At 35.5% G+C, this 25,333-nt stretch overlaps 1 long non-coding RNA gene across 3 annotated transcripts; it reads right to left on the bottom strand.

Annotated features, from left to right (window-relative positions):
- Positions 1-13,648: 13,648 nt before the first annotated feature.
- On the bottom strand, positions 13,649-22,538 carry LOC132311061 (uncharacterized). Of its 3 annotated transcripts, none has more exons than XR_009482810.1 (3): positions 21,712-22,496; positions 18,835-18,900; positions 13,649-16,707 (listed from the first exon to the last, which is right to left on the bottom strand). It is a non-coding gene; the product is annotated as an uncharacterized LOC132311061 (long non-coding RNA). The 3 variants fall into 3 exon arrangements; XR_009482809.1 differs by lacking the exon at positions 13,649-16,707 and adding an exon at positions 17,786-18,670 and having other exon boundaries at positions 21,712-22,495; XR_009482808.1 differs by lacking the exon at positions 13,649-16,707 and having other exon boundaries at positions 17,786-18,900; positions 21,712-22,538.
- Between the last annotated feature and the right edge of the window lie 2,795 nt (positions 22,539-25,333).

The following is a 25,333-nucleotide window of genomic DNA, read 5'->3' as shown; positions in this document are numbered from 1 at the left end:
TCCATTGCTCCTTAGATGGCTTACAGTTTCTAAGTATCTATTTTATGCAAGTGTTAGCATAAGATGCCTCTTTGTAGCCCTATTTGTTTAAACTTGTATTCGTTGATTCGTATATGTAAAGTGTATGTAAGTGCACTCTTTTCAATGTATTTAACATGTATGAGATGAGACCGGAGGCCAATGACATGTATCTCATTTTCTATGCACTTTTGTTTTCAAAGTTTATTATGAAAATTTTAGAAAATGTTAAGTCATTGCTTCATAACTTTCGCATCGGGTGTTGGAATTTCATATCTTTTCTGCCCGGACTCAGAATCAGACGATTCTTCAGTCTAATTTTGTTCATTTTTCGTTGTCCTTCCAATGGTGTGCACGGTGGCACCCTTTTAAGTGAGAAATAACCATTTTGCCCTTAGTTCATCTCTTTTCGGGTTAGGCATTCTTGCTTCATTTGCTTGGCTCATTTGAGTTTCGTGGCTTCATGGAGAGTCATTTTGGGCCCTTAGGGATGACGTACATCTCTTGAGGTCATTTGGCTTCTTTCGCTTCCGCATTTCGTGTCCGTTATCGGGTCAACTTCCAGTTCATCACTAACGCACCGGGTTGAGAAATCTGGATCGTTACAAAGACCAATACAATGAGAACTTCAATTTGTGAATTTTCATAAGGGGAAGGGGAAATGTTTCATGAGACATGGGAATAATTAAACAATTTGCTTAGGAAATGTCAACATCATGACATTCCTAAATGGCAATTGGTTCAATTCTTCTTTGAAAGTTTTTCGGATAATTATAAAGGAATAGTTGATGCTTCTATGGGTGGTTCTTATCTTGATAGGCATGAAGATGATGTATGGCGCTTATATTAGAGCATGAGTGAGAATTCAATGTATCAATCTTTATCATCTAAAAATGGTAGAAATATAGGTGGAAGGAAGAATGTCGGCTTATATCAAGTTGACCATTCTAATGATATAGCTGCCAAAGTGAAGTCTTTATCCCAAAGGTTTGATCAATTTTTGATCAACCAAAATTAAGTGAATCAAGTATCTTCCTCCCCTAATCATACTCATCATCCTTCCAATGAATCATGCATGACTTGTTATAGTGTTTTACATTCTACTTCCAATTGTCCTCATGGACATATACAAAGTGAACACCATGAACAAGTGAATGTCGCTTTTGTTAACAAAGGGCAGTCACTATAATGCCGAGTGGAGGAACCATCCAAACTTCTCTTGGAAAAGCCAAGGGAAAGGCCCAAACCCTCCCCAAAGTGGTTTCCAAAACAACTATGTTCCATCCCCAATGCAAGGCCAAGGTTCCCAAGATTATCGTTCATCTTACCAAGCATCATATGGAAACCAATTTTTAAACTCTCATTTTTTAAACCAATCTTCATATTCTCAAGGAAATTCAAGAAGTCCCATATTTGAAAATAAAGTTCTAACCGCTTTGGGTACTTTGGAGGCAAATATTTTATTATTTCATTCTCATTCCCAATCAATTGTAAAGCTAGAAACCCAAGTCAGGCAAATAGCTAGTACATTGAAAGCAAGGGAAAAAGGGAAAATGTCTTTGAATCCCCCACAGAAGCAACAATTTGTAGTGGAGACCAATTCCTCTTCGGAAGGTCACACACTCGAACATGTGAATGCGGTGTCCACTTTGAGAAGTGGAAGAGTTATTGATAATCAAGTTGGTAAATCAAATGAAGAGAGTGAACCGGTGCAACCCAAAGTTGACACCCGTCCCGTCTCACATCTCATTCCTCCTTCATTGCATATGAAAGAATCCATCGTTGAAAATGTTTCTAAAAATGATTTTGAGAAAGTTTTTGAGCCCAAGGCTCCATTTCCGGATGCTTTAAAAGCATTCACCTCTCTTGAAAAGCAACAAAACAAAGCTAATGAAATTATTGATGTGTTTAGGCAAGCAAAAATCAATCTTCCTCTCTTGGATGCAATTCGCCAAATTTCGGCCTATGCCAAATTTTTGAAAGATCTTTGCACCCTTAAGAGGAAGAACAAAAGCCAAGTACCAAAAAAAGTTAAAGTAAGCTCAATCTTGCAACACAACACCCTCCCAAAATTTAAGGACCCTGGTTCACCGACTACTTCATGCACTATTGGTGATCATGTTATCAATCGAGCTCTTTTGGATTTAGGAGGGAGTGCGAATCTTCTCCCCTATTCGGTTTATGTTCAATTGGGCTTAGGTGATTTGAAACCGATGTCGGTAGTTTTGCAACTAGCAGACCGATCAATTAAGAAGCCCCGGGGTATCATTGAGGATGTATTGATTAAAATTGACAAGTTCTTCTTCCCGGTTGATTTCGTTGTCATTGACACGGAGCCGGTCCCAAATCCTAAGAGACAAATTCCTGTTATCCTTACCCGTCCTTTCTTGGCTACCGTTAATGCCAACATTAATGGTAAGACGGGGATAATGAAGATTTCATTTGGTCACATGAAAGTGAAGTTGAACATTTTTAATCCAACCCCCAATTCTATGGACAAGCATGAAGATATATGTGTTGTTGAAAAATGTCTTGAAAATGAATTTGAAAAAAATGAGTCTTTGCTTGGTGTTGAAACATCAAATGGTTTATCTTCCAAAACGATTTCAAAAGATGTTGTTTTCAAATCAAGTGTTGAAAGGGCACGGAAGCCCAAAAGTTTTATTAATAAACGGCCATCAATCTCAGTTGAATCAAACCCAACAAGTTCCTTAGGGACTAGTTTGTTGGGTGGAGTTCAAAGTTCCATTCACCCCATCAAGAAGGGGATGCATACCAAGATTTTTTATCCGGGCTAAAAAAGCCCAACGTCTTGCCAGAGACGTTAAAGACTAGTGTGTTTCGTAGGGTTTGCCAACCCTATTCCTCCCTCATTTCTTGTTTTGATATTTTCTGCATCATCTAGATATGAATTGAATTGAAAAATCCAGTTTTCGGGCAAGTTCTTGCATTTTGTGCACTTAGAGTGAAGTGTCGATTGATCGAACTCCAGTTCGACTGATCGAAATTCCACTTCGATCGATCGAACCCATTGAATTGATGACTTTTTACCTTCTATTTCGACCTATCGAAATCCATCTCAATCGATCAAAATCCATCTGGATCGATCGAAGTAAGTGTTCAATCGAGCAAAAACCCTCCGATTGATCGAAATTGCGTCATTTCAACTTCCGAAAAATGCTTTAACTCTTCACCTTTCCCCCCTAACTCAAATTTCTTTTTCCTTTTTATTTTTCTTTTTTCTCCGCTATTTTTCTTTTTCTTTTTCTTTTTCTTTTTCTTTTTCTTTTCTTTCTTTCTTTCTTTCTCTCTCTTCCTCCCTTTCATTCTCTTCATCTTCTCTTTCTGAAACCCTCTCCCTCTCTTCCCCGATTTCTTTATCTCCTTCCCATCTCTTAATCTCAATCCCTCTCATTCTCTATCTCCAACCGAGACCACCACCACTCCTCCCTTTCTTCTTCCAGCTCCGGCGAACACAAGGGAGAACCCATCATTGCCACCGCTGTCTTCCATTTTTCCCGACGAGATTTTTGGCCCAAAAGTGGCCAAAAGCGGTATCTTTCTCTCTTTTCTCTCTTGGATTACATTTTACCCATCTTCTCCGGCTGATTTAGGCCAAGGAGAAGCCGAATCTAGCTCCGGCGATTCTCTAAAAATTCCGGCGAGTCTCCAATCATCTTCTCAGGCCATAGTGAGGCCGGAACTCCTCATTTTTGCCCAAATCACTGCGTTTCAATCTCCTCTCCTCTCCTCTCTTTTGGATTGGGTAACTTCAATTTCTTTGTCTTTTATTTTTATTTGATTTGTTTTTTTGTTTATTTTTATTTCATTTGTATTTTCCATTGTTATTATCATTTGTTTATATGCTTGTGAATATAAAAAGTTATGGAAAACAAATAAAATTTGAAAAGAATCAAAATCAAATAAAAAGTGAAAGTGCAAAAATTGTTTAAAAAAAAAAAATTAGAACAATTAACTTTGGATTTGCATTTTTGATTTTAGTTGAATGGTGATGGGCTCACATTGGAAAAAAAAAATGGAGAATAGATTGTGGTAGTTAGAAGGAAAATGGGCAATTGTTGACTTGGATTTGTTGTTGTGGACGGTGTCCCTTCTTGATTATTGAATGCATTTAATTTGAATTCCATATATTCTTGATTGTTGATTGTTATTGAAATGAATATTTGTTGTGTTTGGAAATTTTGGAAATAACCATTTTTAAGAGGAAACCGTGCTGGATTTTTGAAAAATTAGATTTGAGCTTTGATGTTTCATTACAAAAGGCATGTGGGTTATTTTTGAAATTTGAAATGGAATTTGGAAAGAACTTTGAAGTTAAGATGTTGGTTTTGAATTGAAAATAAAGAAAATTTTAAATTGTTTTTTTTAAAAAAAAAAATCCAAGTTGTTTGAAATGTGAAATTATTGATTGAATTTGGACCTTAAGAATGTCATGGAAATGCAAAGTCTTTAAAATGCATAAAAGTGTTTCAAATGGACCTCTTTGAAAAGTTTTGATTTCCAATTGACTTCTGCTCATGATTCAAGTGCCTTGTTTGGGTAAAATGATCTTTAAATGTTAAAATGTTTTGTGATCACACTTGTTGGGTTTGATTAAAAAAGAAAATTTTGAACTTTGTTTGAAAAATGAAAAGTTGAGTTGCATGATTCCTTCTTTTGTTATACATTCATTGCATGATTCTTGTCATGAATCTTTTATAAAATGCAATTAAATGTTTTGACCCCAAAGTTTTCAAAAATTCTAATTTTTCCCCAAAAGTGTTGAGTAATTCCAAAGTTGACCAAAATGCACTTGTTTGAGTTGAAGCTTGTTCCATTTGGTTCCTTTACATCCATTTGCATGCTCTAAATGCCTTTGAACTTGTTTGTGATGCAATTCTTGATTCTTGTCATGCTAAGGCGCAAGTTTGATGTACTTTGACCTACCTTATCATGATTTTGATCTTCTCTTGCAAAATGAAATGAATTGCCATTCCAACCCAACTTTTTGAAGTGAAATGATCCCATTGTTGCTTATTGACCTTGAAACTTGTCAAATGTGTTCCTCTTTGAATAATTGTGTACCCTTTGGAATAATTGCAACTTGTTGCTTGTTTATACACTATTTTGCACACATTTATATCACATTGATAGTTTTTGAGAGTTTCTATGCATATTTTGAACTTATCTTCTTGAAATTGATCTTTGACTAAGTTTGGGGGTGTGTTATGGATGTTGGAGTTTAAAATACATAATTTGGATATGAATTTTGTTCTTTGGCCTTAGTATCACTTTTTGAGCTTAACTTGAATTTTGAAATGAAATTTGACATGAGTCTGAGGATTGTGTGCTTTTTCTTGAAAAATTATCTTTTTAAATGCCATTTGCTTGATACCATGCACTTGTGATCCATTCTTGAGAGCCAAGTAAGGGCTTATGACCGAGGTTTTTTCCGGTCCTGATTTTGATTCCATAATGGTAAGCTTCTTGTATTCTCAATATTTGACCATTTTTTGCTTCATTTAAGCTTTAAAGGGGGTCGCGAGCCATAAGCGATTATTTTTTTGCTTATCTATTGCTTAGAGGGGGTTACGAGCCATGAGTGATTATAGGATGTTGATTTTGTTGCATTGGAGTACGGGATATTTCTTTGTCTGGAGTTTGTAGATATATGTGCATCATTCAAATATATATCATCTAGTTGCATATCATGTCCAGGATTCTTTCTTGAACTTGTCTGTCATAACGTGCTTTGGATTGAAGTGATTTGCAACCGTGCATTCCACTTAGTCTCTATTACATGACATGCATGCTTCTTGAGTCTTAGGTTGATATTTGCCATGATTCTATGCTCCATGTTATCCTGTTTGCTCCATTTGATCTTCACTGTTGTACTTGTAGACATTCTTGCTTAGGAACTGATACGATGTCATCCTAGGGTCTACTTGTCATGTCATTGCAACATCTACATGAGTTTTAGGTTTGTGAATGCACGTTGCATCATTTATGCACATCACAGCCTATGTTTGTCCTGTTGATCATATTTCTACCCAAAATGTTCCAAATGTGACTTTTCTGCCCTCTATGTCATCATTGCATATCTTAGATTGCTTATTGTGCTTTAATCTATTTTGTTTAGCTGAGGCATGTTGAATGATACTTGTGAAGCCTTCTTAATCATTTCGTACACAAGCATGATCCTATTTGTCTATTATTTGCTTCTACTTGATTCAGACATGCCTTGTGTTTTCTTATCAGTTGTTTACCTTATCTTATACCTGTGCACTGATTTATTCTTATTGTTTTTGCAGATGCAGCGCAGACAAAAGACTCTTACCAGGAAAAGAGTACACAAAGCTCCAAAACCTCCACCTCCTCCTCCAGAGGCAGAGTCTTCTTCATCGTCTTCATCTTCTGCATCTACAGCAGCCCATTCAGAGCCATCTTCTATGGAGGCCAACCATCCTATTGTCCGAGAGGTTCCCGCTGTTTCTTACTCTCGTAGGAAGCTGGAGCCCGAGTACAGATTCGACCGTGATCTATTTTCCGAGTTGGACCAAACCAAGTGGTCCTATGATAAGCTTATTCGGAAGGGCATTGAAGTCATCATGACACCGGCAGACACAGTTATCTATCCCCGGTTGGTTGCATTATTCTACCAGTACCTCCGGATGGATGAGGATGATAGACTTCTTTTGCATACCACTATTGACGGTCAGGAGATCGACATTTCTCTCCCGGCCATAGCTACTACTAGCCGATGCCCCCACTCATCTCCATTGGTTGCTGATTTTCAAGATCCATTGTATCCTAGTTCTCCACCTTATCCCTCTGAGCTGACTATGGTAGCTACACTATCTCCACATGCTGCCTTTGAGGGCCACACCTTTACAGACTGGATCAAGATTAATCCCCGGTATTGGTTTATTGATTCCGTATTGCACCTTAATGCCTTTCCATCAGGCTATGGTACTTAGAGGCGAGAGGGGCTTTTTCAGACTCTATACTGTTTGAGCCAGGGCTATTGGATTTATGTTCATGCGCTTATTTGGGAGCTTATCCACAAGTTCTGGAAGAATCTGCATCATACGCACAATTCTAGAGCTACAGCTTGGCTTTTACCTTATGGCCACTTGATTACTCAGCTACTCATTGACCAGGGTTATCAGTTTGACCCAGATGAGATTCAAGAGACTGATGCAGAGAGAGATATGAGAGCTTATGATCAGGCCAGGTGGACAAAGACATATAATTCTTGCCTCAAGAACAGAAAGAACAGGGATATGAAAAGACAAAATGAGCAGCAGATGAGGCAGCTCTAAAGGATGATGCCGATAGATCTCCTCCCAAACAGAGGTATTGCACTACTACTACCACCTCCACCTCACAGCCAGACGTACCTACTACATCTCAGCAAGATGACCCCTCTTTTGTCCCTCCCACTGAGCCGATAGCACAGACCGACACTCGATCCTGATATGCCAGCACTGATTCTAGTTACAGATCCGATATCCTTCAGTTGCACACAGACTTCATTTCATTCAGAGCTGATGCAACCGAGTGACATGAGGATATCACGAGGCAGCATAATGATCTGGTGAGGAGACATGATGATTTACTGAGAAGGCACGATGATTTGAGAGCAGATGTAGCCAAGGTGAGGCGTGAGCTCGGAGCATTGCGGACTGACCTTACAGCTTCTCTCACTTGCCACAACCATCAAATGTCCAGCATGCCGCAACACATTGCTGATATGATGACTCCAGATCCTGTTTCTTGATTCCACCACTCTCTCTACTACTTATTATCTGATACACTGCTGTTACTGAGATATTTTTGCACTATCTTGACATCTGTACTGGTTTTGGATATTTTGGATATTATTTCTTGCACTGCATTTGCTTATATATTGATCTTTGGATCTATGGCTCTGGATTTACTTGCTATATATGGATTTTTAGGATTTTGATATCAGTTTTGGATACTCTGCGCTTTACATTGCTAGATGCCATGATTTTTTGCCCAGTTCTCAGTTTCACCTCTCATTTATATCATTGATACATATGCTTTGACAGTTGTTAGTGTGACCATTTTTAGACAAGTTTTCGGAATCTAAGTTGGGGGGTGCGTCTTCCAAAGCTAAGCTTCCGTTGCCGGGTCCCTTTTGCTTCACCCATTTGGTATACCCTTTCCATTATCTGTTACTTCTTTGTACATTGAGGACAATGCATAGATTAAGTTTGGGGGTGTGTTAGCATATTTAATATATTGCACCTAGTTTCTATGCATATGGTATAAATTGAGAGTCTTGAGCTATGATTTTGATCTTTTGAGGACCATGATACTTAGAATTTAAAAATTGCTTGACTTGAGAGTCCAATACTCCTTGTATACTTTGTGGATTCCATTTAGGAGTAAATTTTTTAAAAGATTGATATCTTGTTTACATTTATAGTCCACATCATCCTAATTTTGTGATTGTTTTGAGATTCACTCTAGGATTTTACACTAGCACAAGCGCACACTAACATTCATTTGTGGGGTACATGCTTTGTTAACTATTGATTTGATTATATCTCAATTGAGCTAGTAGTGTATTGAAAACCTTCATTCTTGATAAAGGTGGATAACTTCTAGCCTCATCAAGCACTGAATTTTTCGCGCTGAAATGTAGAGGGGCCAAACTCTAGGTTAAAAAAATAATAATAATAAAAATAAAAATAAGAAAGAGAAAAAGTTGCAAAAGCAAATAAAATTAAATTAAATTAAAAATAATAATAAATAAATAAATAAAGTTAGCACTTCTCCCAAAAGGTGAAAAGTGGGAAATGATTAGATAGAGGTTGTTTTGATTTGTAGCCTAATTGATTTGAGCTTGTAAATCCTTAAGCGTGTTTAAACACCTAATGCCCTGATGTGATCATTTCTTTGGTTGGCTTAGATAGAAATATATTTGATACCGATTCACTTAAAAAGGATTCTAGAGTTGTTTTGATTTGCATGATCATTGCCTTGATGTGTGGAGGACCATACTTGCTTGCTTGGTGTTGAGATTTTGGGAGATTGCTTAGAAATGGTTGAAAAATTACATACTTGAGGTAGTTCTCTCCCAACGCTTGTTTTGTATATTGGTACCCCTTTACTGAGAAAGAGCTCAATGTTTATATGGGTATTATTTCTGAAAACCCTCACGAGACTTCACTCGTCCACTAGGGATAACCTGGGGGTTCAAAAGGCTTGTTGCATATGCTAAATGCAATCATGTTCCTTACGAAAGTGGCGTTATCCTTTTATTGATTTCTAGTTCATAGTTTCTTAGTTGTTTATTTCTTTCCTTTCCTTGTAGTTCATTGCTAGGGACTAGCAATATCTAAGTTTGGGGGTGTGATAAGTGTTCAAATGTAACGCATTTTAGCACCTAAGTTAGGGTATTTTAGTCCATTCATCTATCGTACATTCATGTCTTAATACTTATTTGTGTTTTTGCCTATTTTATGTCAATAAAGTTCAAATAGGCTAATAAGAACCATTTAACTCAATTTTGGAGCTAAGGAACAAAGTTGGAAAGAAGTCAAGAAAATTGCACCAAAAGAACTTCGATCGATCAAAGGAAATCCCAATCGATCGAAGATGGCTACAATCGATCGAAATGTGGCGATGCCAGCTCAGCAAAGTGGATAAGGCCAAGAAGATATTTTTTATGACACATCAACTTCGATCGATCGGAGCTAAGTGTTTGATCGATTGAAAATCTTCAATCGATCGAACTGACTACTGGCAGTGTTCTGTCTAATTCCCGAACGCGTTGGACTCTACCTAACTTGTGTAGCTGCGAATTTCCTCCAATCATAGGTTATAAATCTGACTTGGTGCCTACTCAAAGAGGCTTGTAATAGATTAATTAAACCATATTGTAAAAGATATCATCTAGTTTTTCTTACTAATTATAGAAATAGTTTTCCTCTAGAACTAGGGTTTTGGAAAGAAAAAAAGGATAAAGATGATGATACCAACCTCCAAGCTAGCCCTTGAGGGTTCCATAACCACTACAATGAGTGGCTAAATCCTTCTCTTGGGGCTAGAGATAGCCCCTAGGTTTGCTTCCTAAACCTAGCTTTTGTACATTTTTTGGAATTTTAGTTGTAATTGATGTTTTGATAATGAATAAATAAAGATCTTGTAATTTTTACATGATTTGTATGGATTAATGCTTTTAATTGATCATTTAATTCTATCTATATGTCTATGTATGCTAGAATGAACATTTATGTGTTTTTCTCTAGATTTAATGAAATTAATGCATATCTATGTGTGTTGATGTTGTTAATCTAGTGATGGTCAAAGCATTGTACTTAATTGACTACTCTTGTGATTTATTTGATGGTTCATACTTATTTCTTGATGGATTGTACCACATCCATAGTTTAATTAGCTTAATTTTCATGTCATTAGCTTAGTTGTAGTGTAATTGCTTTAATTTCTTAGGTAGGTGGACAATCCATTCTTATTGTTTGATGTTCCACACTTATGAATGCAAGAAATACATTTCTCTATATTTTTGTGTGTGCACTAATTGTGGTTTAATTGAATGGTTAATGGTCTAATTTGATAGTTTGTGCTACTTACTAGATTGATTAGATAATTTATACTTATTTATCATCCGTGCTTAGTTTTAAATTGGTGACACACACACTCACAAGTTACAACTTGAATTTCCCCATTAATTTACAATTGCTAGTGTTTGGTGAAGTAAAGCTTAGTGGTGAACTCTAAGCCCCAAGACCTTTCTCTCATATATCTTTTTATAATTTCTAGATTGTTACTTATTTGCTGATAAGTGCTTAAATATTAAACATTTCAGCATCTAAGTTAGGGTATTTTAGTCCTTACATCTATCTTACTTTCATGTTTTAGTTCTAATTTATGTTTTTATCAATTTCAGATCAATAAGATTCAAACAGACTAATTTTGGTTCATTAAAACCTTTTTGGAGTCAAGCAAAGACAGTTGAAAAAAGTTTGGAAAATGGCAAGAAAAGGCCGCAACCATTATTCGTGTAGTATGATCATCCTTCAAAAGCTGTCAATTCTATATTTTTCGGGCCTTTAATGATGTTCCTAAAGATAAAAAACAAACCAATTAGCCCGGGGCCAAAATGGAGCTAGATGAGGCTAGAAGGAAATTTTCAACACTGAGGGATCGATCCCCTACTATTCACAGAACTAAAAATGCCCTTGGGGGATCGATCCCCCAGCACCTGGCAACCTTACAGGATTGATGTTTACTTGGCTACTGGATTTTCTTATTTTGGGCTTATTTTGTAACTTATTGGTCTCCAACAAAGCTTTTTTAAGGGAACCAATATCCATTAGTTTGGGGGAGTGATTATTATTATTTTATTATTAAGTTTTTATTTCCTGAATCGATATATCGTTATTCTCTCTGGAAAACACGAAAAAGAGAAAAAGTTAGGATTCTTGAGAAAAGTTCAGAGAAGAAGAAGAGGAGCCAGATGAATCAAAGGATGGGGCTTGTTGATATCTTGCATCCATCAACCATGAGCGGTTAATTCTTCAACTTAGGGTTGGATAAACCCTAAGTATGTAACCTAACTTTTCTCTCTTTTACTATTTTGGGGATTTAATTTATGTAATTTTTGTTATAGCATTGATATATATATAATAATTCTTTCAATTGATTATCTTTGTCGATCTCATATTGTCTTATATGTTTTTGAATGATAATTGATCTTTACCACTTGATTTCTTTGTGAATTGAATCATGTAATGGCTATGCATTGTATTAATTTGATGTAATTGTGTTCTAATTTGATGAAAATTACTTATATTAGATAGGTTGTACTACATAATTAGGTTAATGTCTAGTTTAAATAGGTTAATTTTAGGTTTGATTAGTTTAATTTAAGGTAAATTAGTTAATTGCAAATTAATTATTAGGTAAGTAGACAATCCATATAATTGTTTGAAATCCATACTTATTGTTACAATTACATATCCTCTAGATTAATGTGTGTTAAATTTGTAACTTGAATTGATGAATCATGCTTTGAATTGGTGAATTGCACTACACTTAGTTTAAGTGTCATTAGGTAGTTGATTCATGCTTGATATTGATGGTTTACACTTTTCATTGCAACTGTTAGCCACATATAGATTACATAGTATTATTTCCCCAATTAGTTAAAAGTTAGTGAGTTAGGGAATATGTCTAGTGGTGAATTATACACCCTAAGTCTCTTTCCAATCTCTTAAACTATATTTCTTTATTGCAATCATTTAGTTTAAAATTAGTTTTAATCACAAACAAAACCCTTTTTAGCAATCACATAAGCACTAAAGTAGAATTCAATTCCGAAAACCAATAATTGTTTAGATCTCTTAGGACGATCCCTACTCGCTTCATACTCCATAGTATAAGTGTTTAGTGATTTTATAAATTATAAAATATGATGCCCACTTGACATTATTTGTAAACCTAAAGTGATGTGCATTATTTTGTGCACACGCTCAGTCGTATCACTTGCATTGTTCTAATTGAATCATTAGTTTAATTAATCAATCAAACCATCTTTTGATCATTCGACTTACTAATCCATCATTAATTCCAAAGTACCATTCATTTCCCTTGGGATGATCCCTACTCACTCTAGCTACATTAATAGTTAGTAGTGGTAGTAGCATTCTATAAATTTAAACTTGGCCACATTTCATTTTACACACCACTTTTGTGCAACTAGGTCTTGACACCACCACTCGGGCTTTGGAGTCTTTCGTAATTGTGTAAAGTAGACTGATGTCCGTTTTGAGTCAGGCCTAAGGTCTAGTTGGTCTTCTGTTATGATGAGGTGAGAGATGGGTACCCACATTGGATTTTAGTGGCAGTAGTGTGTGATTGTCTGATGACATCAAGCAATAATGTCGATGAGTTCATGGTCTTGGGGTTTTGTGAGATGTTCTCGGAAAGTGTGTGGCTGTGGGCCTTCTTCATAAGGAGATTAGATTTCGAAGACGAAATCTCTTTAAGTAGGGTGGATTCTAATGTTTCCAATTTTTACCATTTTCTATTTTCTTGAAATTTCTGATTTTGCGAGGGCATTTTCGACTTTTCTCATTTTGCGTGCCGGACACCGTAGGATGTGCCGAGTGTGTCCGAGAGTTGGTTCGGACATTTTCTTGAGTCCAGGACTCTTGAAAATGCACCGATTTTTATTTCGGCATTTTTTCATTTTTAGGTCGGAAAGTCCCGTGTGGGACTCGCTACCAGAATTGTTGTGTAAGGGGGTTTTGTTCGGGTCCATTTGCATTTCATTTATTTTTATTTAATATGTTTTATGTGGTTATTGTATGGTTAGTGTGCATATGTATATGTGTGATAGAAATTTAAAGAAAAAGGTAGATTTTCTTAGTGGTGGGACCCACCACCACTAACTTTGATTTTTGGTGGCCAAGAGGCCACTTCGGCCTCACATTTTCTCTCTCTAATTCTCTCTTCACGACAGCTCTCTCTTCTCCTCTCTATTTTCTTTTTTCTTTTCTTTTTCTCAAGCTTTCAAGCTTTGATTTCTCTCCAACCTTTTGGAGTTTTTGGGTGCCGTTTGCGGCAAATCGGAGAGTTCAGCGAGATCTTCACATTGATGTAAGCAATTCATCATTTGGCAAACTCTAGGAATTTCAAAATTTGAGTAATTTTTGGGGCTTTTGCTTTAAAACAAGGTAAAGTTTATTAACTTGCATAATCCTTAAATTTTGTAGTTGAATCCATATTTTTTCCCAATTTTTACTTGCCAATTTGATGTCAATTTGGTACTAGCATGCTAAAGTTTTATTAAATTGATGATATATGTCAATTTGTTTGTTGTTATGTGTTAAATGATGATTATGTGATGAGAAATTTCAATTGTTGAATGGACTATGTGACTAATTGTGAGCAAGCATGCTACTTGATATTAAATTGACATTTTTAATATTCTTGAAATGCCAAGTATGCTATGTGTTTGTAAAATTGCCAATGTGAATGTTTAATTGTAAGATTCATACTATTGTGGTTTTAGTGATCATATGTTGACTTGTAGAATAATTGTATCATTGTCAATGCCATGTATGTTCATAATTTGATGACTGTGTAACAATTCATGTGGAGGTAAAATTATGGCTACAAGTGGGCAATGATGACTATTAAAGTTTGTGGACCATTGTAAGCATGGCATTAACATTGTTGTATTGGCATTGAGTATTGGGTGTGTTGTGAGGGAAATTTTGGTGATGTAAATTAGAAAAGTTTTGAAGAAGTTTTGAGAAAAGGCTTTTTAAAAAAAAAAAACCCGGTAGTTGGAGGGGTACTCCTTTGCCGGCGGTATTAATATGGAAGGTTTTACTTAAACCCAGTAGTTGAAAGGGTACTCCTTTGCCGGCGGTGCTAACTAGTTAATAAGGACACGAAAAACACCCGTGAGTGATTTAGCTACCTCGGGCCCCAAATGGTAGTTGGGAGTCACCTTTTGCCAGGGACGATTAGCAAATTCTCCCTAGGGACGGCGGGGGTTACCTAAATCCGAATAGTTAGTACGTTTTCAGTATGCGGATTGGGTGAGTGAGAGTGTGTGGGTGGAATGCATTGAATAAGCCATTTCATGCATTGCATTATTTCAAATGGTTGATAGTGGATTGCTTGTTAATTATTGATGATATGTAACCCCGATATGATCCCTATTCTTCTCCTCTATCATTAACGTGTCTAAACATGTGTTTCGCTACTTAATTTTAGGAAATGCCATTTAGTCAATCTCTACTTGCCTTGTGCTCATTCCTCTGCATTTTTCAGGTCACGGAAAAGAAGTGACGGTCGACAATCCACCACAGCTCTTGACGGATTGGGACTTTTGTTTTGTATGGGCCACAATCGGCTAACCGAAATGGCCATACCGAACCCACGGGTTCGAGTCGTTACACATCTAGAGAAAAAAAAAAATTTCTCTCTAGTTACTCTCTCACTAGATAATATCTAGTGAGTATCTAACGGTAGTGATTAATGCAACCTCTCCAACATAATTTTGTCATCACAAAGTCAGCAAGTCAAGAAAAAAATTTACTTTTGTTTTACCATATTTAAAAATTCCACTCTATACATATACTTTATACAATATATTATACAGAGTATATTATTATACAATTCCACTTTACCTTTTGACTGAAATTAAAATAAAATTAAAACACAAAATAACCCCACTTTAAAACAATTCAACAAAATTAAAATATGTATACATAGCATGCTTCTCAAACAAAATTTTAAGGAAGAACAAATCATATAATTATAGATTTTTAGGGTTAGTATACCCTACCTAAAATATAGATTCAAATCACCTGATTCTGAAAACTTCTTTAAATCAAAAATTTCGAACTGTAGTTGCGTAGGATTCGTCGAATGGAACAACTTTCATTCTTGCACCACAAACTAAATCTTACCCCCTTAACCTTAAATTCTAAAGAGAATGATTGAAAAAAAAAAAAAAAAAAAAAAAAAAGTGGCTAAGTTTCTATTTTATTTTACTGTAGTTTTTTCCCGCTATTACGATTCTATATTCTTCCCCTTTCCTATTTCTTTTTCTTTTTTCCTTTTCCACCTTTATCCTTTTATATACATAGATATGTGTCATAAAAATCAAGGCAATCACATTACTAAAGTTGGCCTAAAACACACTCCAAGACAAGCAAAATTAGCAAATATATAATATATCTATATATTTCTCTATATATATAATATATCTATATATTTGTCAATATGTATCTGGATCATTTTCCTTTAGTTATTCTTCTGTTCTATTTCATTTTCCCAAGTTCTTACTCCTTTTTAGGGTTTTGGTTTTTTTTTTTTTGGGATACTCAAATTTCAACCAGCTGGGTCTTATGAAGTGAAAGTCAATTAATTAAATAATAGATATATTGTATACAGAAGTTATATAAATTTAACTCAAATGATAAGTCACCTTTTTTATCTCTCATTAGACCAATCAAGTGAGAGTAATTGGAGAGAAAAAATTGTCCCCATCTAAAAAGTTGCAGCTACTTCAACCTAAAAAATTCCAAATGAAGAAAACAATGAAAAATGCAAATCTCTTCGGAGAAAGCTTTAAAGGTTGATTAAGTCTTTGGAATGAAATCCATTATCTTATTTTAAAAGAAGTTGAATAGTCCATACAAACGAGGATGTAGAATTAATTTCAATAGTCCAATATGTAGGCATATGTTTTGAAAATGTTTTAAAGTAATTTGGTTTTTCAAAACTAAGCCAAAAATGTATTTTTTATGAGAATTAGACTCAAACCTATTGACAAAACTCCAGAAAGTTTCTGTCGATATGTCGATACATCGACGCTTGTCTAGTTAAATTTTGATAACATCAAGCCTTTCTCAAAGATAACAAAAACCTGAAGGTCTCTGATCCGGGATCTTGGCTTGCCGGTGTAGCTAAAAAATGGTAGAATTGAGTCTTCGGCGTACGTTACGTCAACATCAGGCGGACTGCCATTTAGAATTTCTTTGTGATAACTGAGTTTGGGTTATTTTCTCTTTTCTCGTGTTAAGTTTAACCCAAGAAGCGCATCTTCTTCTTCCGTTTTTGGAGGGCAAAATTCCACTTTGGGTTATTTTATCTCTTTGATCTTGTGCTCAGCTGAGAGAAACAAAATGTCAAGAAATGTGATTTTCTTTCTTCTCTCGATTAGATTATTCTCTTTATTACATAATTTTTCTATGTGAATCAAGCATGCACATGGGGATGTGATTTAATGAAAAATAAAAATAAAAAAAATAAAAAAGTAAGTAATGTCCTAGGCCATTTGAAACGAAGCAACGAAGCAAAAGAACAATATAATACTAACGGGCTACTGTATCAGGCCTCACTTCCCATAAAGAGATTAAGGCTCAGTTTGGTAGAGTGGGTTTGAAGGGAAAGGGAAGGGAAGGTGATGGAGGGTTATACAAAAATTGTGTTTGGGTAAAATTGGTGGAAGGGAAGGAAAGGAGAGGGAAGGGTTTGGAGGGTTAAGGCAAGGCTTGAACAGTAGATTTGTTAACCTCTCAAAAATGGGCGGAAACGGAAGGAAAAGGAAGGCAATGGCACATGTGATAATCGTGATGCCAATTTTACCCACACAAAATCAAGGATTTAGTTAAGCAAAACAAGAATTACAGACCTTAATTGGTTGATTTAGCAAAACAAAACCCGTACATATAAGTTAGCCATTGCACAGAGAAAGAGAGGGGGGAAGCTTACAGCGGCTGAAACTTGCGTACAGCGAACCCGAACTGGAACAACCGGCGATGGAAACGGCGAACCCAAACTAGAACAGCGGGCAAGGGAAACTGAAAGATATGGGTTTTGATTTTTGGAACAATCTGAAACAATATGCCGATATGGGTTTTGAACCTTTGATTCTTGCAAATGATAGATAAACATATGGGTTTGGAACTTGGATTGTTGTAGTTTTGTGGTTTGCAGTTGCAAAAGAGAGAGAGTGTTGCAGAGAGAGAACGAGAATAGAGATGGAGGCGGGGACCCTAAAATGATGACCCTAAAAATATTATATTTATATTAATTTTTTTCTTTTCTTTTTCTTTTTCTTTTTTTTTTTTTTTTTTTTTTTTTTTTTTTACAAATATTACATACTTAAGTTATTAATTTTTATTTTAAATTATAAAAGGGTATAATAGTAAACTTACCGAAATACTTTCCTTTCCTTTCTTTCCCCAAACATAATTATTATCCTTCCCTTCCTTTTCCTTCCTTAATCAACCAAACACAATACTAAATTAAAATTATCCTTCCCTTCCCTTTCCTTCCATTTCCCTCATAACTAATCTTATCCTTCCCTTTCAAACCCACCCTACCAAACATACCCTAAGGGATTAAGCCTAAGTAAAGACGTGTTTATGAATACTAATTATAAAAATAGAAAACAAATAAAAAAAATAAAAAAAAGATATAACAGTTTTATTTGAATAGATGATGACATTTTTGTACTTGCACATCACATCATAGGGTTGAAGCAGTCCTTTCATTTCGACTAATGGTAATATTGGAATTCTAATAATATTAAGGACATGACATCAACAATTTTCGTCATTGACTAACCAATACCGTCAAAATTACTTTTTAAGAAAAATCAGAATAATTTTGAAAACCATAATAAAGATCCGTGTAATTTATATAAAACCGAGAGAGAGAGAGAGGTCAGTAGTTTACCCAACTTTTAAATTTCTACCTCATCTAAGAGACTAGACAACATTTATGCCAACTAAGCTTAAAACATATATATATATTTTCTTTATACGTATTCTTCATATGTCAATTTTATTTTTTCAAACTTTATTTAATTCCTTCAAAACTTTTTGACAACTCCTAATGGACCTAATCAATGTGTCACAATCCAAGAAATCCAAATTGAACAGCTCATGAACACACCCAAATCGAGTTTGACCTACAGTTGCGTTGTGTGGCTCATCCTGAACACGAGTTAAAGTTCCAATTCCTGTTTCTTGGTCGACCATGCTCTGAGTTTATAAAGCTCAAATTATTGGGTTCATTTGCAGCCAAGGCATTGAGAATGTCAAATTTATCTTTCCCATGGTCCCCTCTGGAAAGAGAGAAAATAGAAATCAAACAAACAAACAAACAAACATTCCCCAACAGCTTCCTAGCTTGTACCTGAAGAGCAATTAATTGCTCTACCAAACAACAAAAACCAACCCTTTCCTTTCCCTTGCCATTGAAGACTATGAAAAGAAAGCAACAACTTACTAGGAATAGATATGGAAGAAGACTTCATGTTGTTCCTTTGAGTCCCATATGGTCATCTGTTACCAACTGGGCCATAGATAATAAAATTGTTAGGTTCAACACCATATGATGATCCATTAAAGTAAAAATTCCACATAAATCACCAACCAATCAACATAAAAATAATAAAATAAAATAAATGAGAGAGAGAGAAAGAGGCCTCCAAGTAGTTGGAAGATGGTACAGGAGTTAAGCAACTTCAAATGTTCTTACAGCATGCACATGAATAAAGTGACCATACCACCAGCCATTACCCAAAAATAAAAAAATAAAATAAATGAAAAATAAAAGTGTAATGCTTGTTTTTAATATATAAAGAACATTGAGGTAAAGAGAATTGGTGTGAAAATACTAGCTAGAAGGCCAAACCAAAATGCACCAGACTCTAAAGAATTCCCCTACCAAAACAAGATTCCAAACCATTTCTCTTCATCCACAAGCCTCTACCCCCCTCCCTCTGACCGCATCACACATGAAGTATAAATCCAACATCATTGCCACAACAATGCCCGAGAAAATGGCTGCAAAAAATCCGGTAGAAATAGGCACCCGAGGCACTGTTGGATCCCTTATAATGCAAGAGATTGATTACTTTAGCCGACTTGACTTAGGCTGCCGGGATACCTCTAAGAATCCTCGGAGTCAATTCACAGAGATGGCTTCTGCTAGAAATTATTCCACACCAACACTAGGATCCTTGATCACGACAACAAGAAAGAAAAAGAGAGGAGGCAGCAGGCTCATACCAAGCATGTGTTCTGTGGTGGAAATTGCACGGAGCAATCATGCGAATGGATTCCATTACAGGAATCTGAAAACAGACGTGAAGGAGTTGCGCACTTAGATAATGCTCTCGGAGAGCTTTGAGAAACCAAGCTTCTTGAGTCTATCAGTTATAGGGCTGGCCCATGTCCTATCTTGGTTCCCACACTTTATGTTCACAATTTCAACTATGTTAGATCCTTTTTTCTCATGCTTTTGTCTAATAGGAGTCCCATCTAAATGAACATTATCAGCATCCAGCATTGGAATTTGATGCTTCTTTCGATTGCAGTGTTTTGTTTTCCGAGCAATTTCAATGCGTCTATGACTAATGCCGTGGCTACTACTGCTGGTGCTCGCTTCATCAGCTGATGTTCTTGACCTCAGTCTTTTGGGAGTAGTAGCACTACTTGAAACCAAAACTGAACCTATAGGAGATTGATTTCTAGACAATATTGGTTTTTGAGGTGCAGAATTCATGTAATCTAGTTCCCTAGATATAGGGCACTAATTTTCCCAGTGGTACCTACTTTGATAGATCCTCCACCACTCTTGATAGATTCCGATGTCTGAACCATGTTCTTCACCAATCTCAAATAAAGGTCCGAGCAGATTTCTTCTAAAATGAAGATGTCCTTGTAACTCCAAAAGCTGGTTGGGCCAATGTCGAATCAAAGAAGTTTAAAAACCTATCAGGCAGTTGCAGCATGCATGTGAATCATAAGATACTTATCAGATGAGTTAATATTGTGTTGGAATTTAATTAATTTCTTTAGATTTGAAGAAAATAGTTTTTCTGTTGAAATTCCCTTATGATGACAAGAAATATATAGCTATTAAGCTTACTTAATAATAACGGAATAATGGGAGGTTCTCCGTTCAATTGTCAATAGCAGCAACATTTTAAGCCCTTAAGAGACGCATAAATACTTCAACTGGCAAATTCTTGTTAAACCCGCAGCAGAATTCCCAGTATTACATGAGATAATATGACCAATGGTGGAAATTAGCAATGACTGATCAATGAGGAACTCAACTCATAAAGATTTTTTTTTTTTTTTGGGGGGGGGGGGTACCAGAAAAAGGAATTACTATTAAAACGGACACATAAGTCTAAGGATGGAAAACTTTTGATGACTTATCTTTGAAGTGTTCATGTATCCAAGGAGGAAACAACAAACTAGTTGAAGGAATTCTTTTCTTTTATAAACCATAACCATTAATGGGATTGGGTTACATATGCAAAAAACACAAATCAGAAAATTTCAGAAATGCTTACATTCAAATCCATAACATATTTACCCACAAAAAAGAAGGTTCAATAACCTCAAGACTCGTAATTCCAAATTTCTAGTCATTTACTAGTCAAAGCCACTGAAAATTAACATTTATAAGCCAGAAAATAGTGAATTGGTTGGTGAAAAATTGGAAATAAGTCCACCAACTAGAGCCAGGATGGATTAGGAGACACTGAGCTGGCAGGAGTTCTTGATTCAATACCAATAAGGAGCAGTGACTGAATTCAGACCAACAATAGTCATTAAAACACAAGAACCAACCCAAATGTAATGAGATGCACATTGTAATCAAACTTTTTCGTAAGAATTATAATCGAAATTTTTGTTCACTGAATGATCCCACAAATGTACATCAACTCTTACTTTCCATCCCAAAGGAAGAAAGTTCAAAACTTCCAATAAAAAAATTAAAAAATAGGAAAAAAACAATCATATTGTCTTTAATACTAGAAAATGAGCGCCACATTCATGCAGATTTTCAGCTCCAAAATCAACAGAATTATGATTTTAATCTTGACATTAACTATTATTTGTGCAACTTTCAAGCCACTGTCAATGGTTACAGATCAGCATCATCCAAACCCTAACTTCATTTAGTTACAAAAGCTTAAAGCATATCAATTGTCTAATCAATTACCTAAACCATATATAAAAGAATCCAGAAATCAGTAACTGCATATAATCAGAACAGCAAGATCTAATCTACCAAGAATTAATGATGACTACATGTGATGAAACCATAAATTAAAAGATCGTGAGATTGAGAATAAAAGCATACCTAAAACTTGTTTGAATATGAGAACATTAAATCTCTTCTCCCTTCCAACAGAAAAGTATGATGGTGAAATGAAACAAAACCCACCAAAAATAAATATTCTCTGCAACTTTCTTTATATGTATAAAATGTTTAAAAGTCTGGTACCATATCATTACTGAACATCAAATTAATTGGATCTGTGAATCGAACTTTACCCTCAGTATTTTATTAGTAGTGTGTTAAAATCCTTGAACTAGTCAACGGGTGCAAGGGCAGGATCTGACATAATCAAAAATATTGTCTTTTATTGCATGCTGGGTGAGGGTCCTACATTTTTTGCATTTTTAATAGATTAATAAGATTTTTTTTCTTTTCTTTTCTTTTTTTTTTTTTTTGGGGGAAACAAACTCACACACTCACTTTATCGTAAATTTAAACATTCACTATTCATTTTGAAAGTAGAAGAGATAATAAAATACCACAAATTTCTTATATGGAAAAATTAGATTTCGATATATCAAAATTGAAAAAGAAAAAAGAAAAAAATTAGTTTTTAGTGACTTTTGAATTAATAAAAAAAAACAAAAAAATGATAAATAGACATTAAGATACGCAATGTAACTCTTTTTACTTACTCCCTCCTACCCGCAAAAAGTGTCCAATTTTTTTTTTTTTTTTTTTTTTTTTTTTTGGTCCCAATATAATTGCTTCAATTTAAAATTTAATATACTACTTTTTAATATTTTTAGTGTCTGTAAATACAGTATTGTCTGGATGGTTGGTTTATTTCCCGTGTCTGAGAACCCGTGGTTGAACCTCGCACCATCTTCCCCCTCTAATTACTAACCCCTGCTATGTTGTGTGAATTGTTGGTTTAGTCGAACCCGTGTTTGAACCTAGCTTGCACCATCTCCCTCCCCTCTAATTACTAACCCCTTTCATTCTTGTCATGAAAAAAACAAAAACAACAACTAAATTACCTTCGATTCATCACTAATCTATTTTTTCCTTCTTTTTTTGGGTCCTACATTATGTTGGTTTTGTACGCCCTAGCATAAAAAATATAATGGATCGTATAGAACATTTTATGTCCCATTTATAAATATGTGGTTTATGAGATATTGATATGCTTTACACACACACACACGCACGATGAATAATGTGTATTGGTCAATTCAGTATTTGAATTGAGGTGTCCACTTAACCATGCAAATAATTTATATGTATATGAGGGCGCTCATATTCGGGATATATAAATTGAAAAAATTATGTTATCATAAATGGTTCGAAATCAATAATAAATGATGGACTCTTTATTAATTAAGAGACGAACCAGATCTAAGATAAGGTAAGAAAATTGTGAGAACCGTCATAACAATTTGCTCCTTATCACCATCATGATGAAATGACTCTCAAAAATGAGAAATGTATAGACTCTTGATTGATAGTTACTTTGATTTATTTAGTGAGGCATGCAAGGTCTGAAGACAGGTACTTTGGGTAACTATTAATTAGTAGCTTGGGAATAGTGTCAGGATTTGCATCGATGCTATCACATTTATTTTGACTTGATTAATTTGATCATGATAAATTCGAAGTCCTCCATGGTTTTTATAAAATGATTTTTATATTTATTTATTTATTATATTATTTTATCAAATAAACTCTTTACGTGGTCAAATGGGATATAATCAAGGTGTTTAAAAAAATGGATAAATTAAGTGGTCGGATTAATGACTATTGGTATCCAATAATTAAATTAAGCATATAGGGGTCATTACGCAAATTAACTTATGGAAATTAATATTCTAAATGGAGAGTAATTAATTGTATATAGTGGTAGGGGAAGGTGATCCCTGGGATCCCTCGTCCGTATCCTCCGTGGCTCTCTGCTCGGCTTTCTCCCTTTTCTACTCTCTATTTTTCTTATTCTTTGTGCATACATTAAATGTCTTGGTCCACTTCGCAATGTCATACGCCCTCCTCGCTCTCTGCGCGAGAGCCTCTGGAATCTCAGCTGGGTCAAAGGAATAGCTCTCGTCAATCAATAGCTGTGTAATCAAATGGCCGAATGGTAATGGCCAAGCATTAGCTCTAGAATTGTGCTAAAAGATCAAATTTTCTCAGAACTTGTGGATAATCTCCTAGATGAGAGCAGGAATGGATATCCAGCAACCCTAACTCAAACAGTATAAAGCCTGTAGAATCCTATCCCTCCTCTATGTACCCTGGCCTGAAGGAAAGGCATTAAGATGTAGCACAGAATTTAAAAACCAGTATCGGGGATCAATATCAACCCGGTCTGTAAACGTATTGCCATTAAAGGCAGCCTGTGGAGATAGTGTCGCAACCATGGTCATCTCAGAGGGATAAGCAGGAATGATGGGGTACAGTGGATCCTCAAAGTCAGCGACTAATGGAGAGAGGTAGGGGTATCGGCAGGAAGCAGTGTGATACCCCCGGATTTCCGGATGCGGGTTGGCCAGGCCCACGCCTGATTACCCAAGGATATCGAAACAATTAGCAATAAATGAACACAGAATACAATTAAGATAAATATGAATAAATAAAATTGCTGAAAGAAAACTAAAATGAAAATCCAGAAACTGAAACCTCAGAATAAAATTTATAAATAAGGAACTATTCTAATACATTCAATTTCTCCATTTCTAATACAACTCGGGAATCCAGCTAGTGGACCCCTAATAAAACTCCAACACTAAACAACAACAACTGAAAGAAATCCAATGCTAAACCATGAAGAAAACTCCTATGTCATCGAAAGAATGAGTGACCGTCTCTGCTCAGCACGAACAAGCTCTCAGACCTGAAACCGCCCGTTACCTAAAAAATAATAGTGGGTCAGGCCCACGAATAAGTTCTATCCTAATTACAATCCAAACAGAGACCCGATACGCAGATACATCATAGATATCTCAACCATATCTATATAGTCCGTAAATATATATATATATATCCACACTACAGGACTCTCACTGGACTATGATGCGGGTCTCAACCTGAATAGAAGTCAACATGCAAAAATGCACCCAAAGGTGGGCATGAGTACCTAGACCTAACAGGGTATACCTCAACCATCATAACCAGCTATGCATCCTATTGCATATACGCACCCTAACCAACGATCCTGAGACTCAAGTTCATATCGCGGTACCAAAATCATATGTATATAGTCCGTCTAAATCCAAAGTATGTCATTTTATTGTTATTGATTTGACATAAGAATTGCAATCCAGTTAGTCACTTCACTTACGCAGGCGATCTGACTTAACTGTAAACACAATTAATCCAGGTAGTCATTCAACTTACTCAGTCGATCTGACTTAAATAAAGTTAGGATTTAAATGTTTTAATTAAATCCCTATCCTTCCTAATATAGAAATATAAACAACCATCCAATATGTCGTTCAACTGTTTTAGTTGACAGGACATGAAACCATGTAGGAATTAACTATTTTAGTTAATCCATTCTGTATATATGAATAGGTAGGAATTAGAGTTTTGATCTAGGCTGTCCCTCCATATGCCACAGTCCCATACCGGTGTATATAATGCAAATGATCTGTAAATGATACAACATTTAAAGCAGTACATCAAATAAAGTCCACATAATCCATATAGT

Source organism: Cornus florida, unplaced genomic scaffold (genome assembly GCF_030987335.1).
Source record: "Cornus florida cultivar Cherokee Brave unplaced genomic scaffold, ASM3098733v1 CherokeeBrave_3.0.0_Hap2_Chr06, whole genome shotgun sequence".
NCBI classification, from domain to species: domain Eukaryota; kingdom Viridiplantae; phylum Streptophyta; class Magnoliopsida; order Cornales; family Cornaceae; genus Cornus; species Cornus florida.
This window is presented reverse-complemented; position numbering and strand designations above follow the sequence as displayed.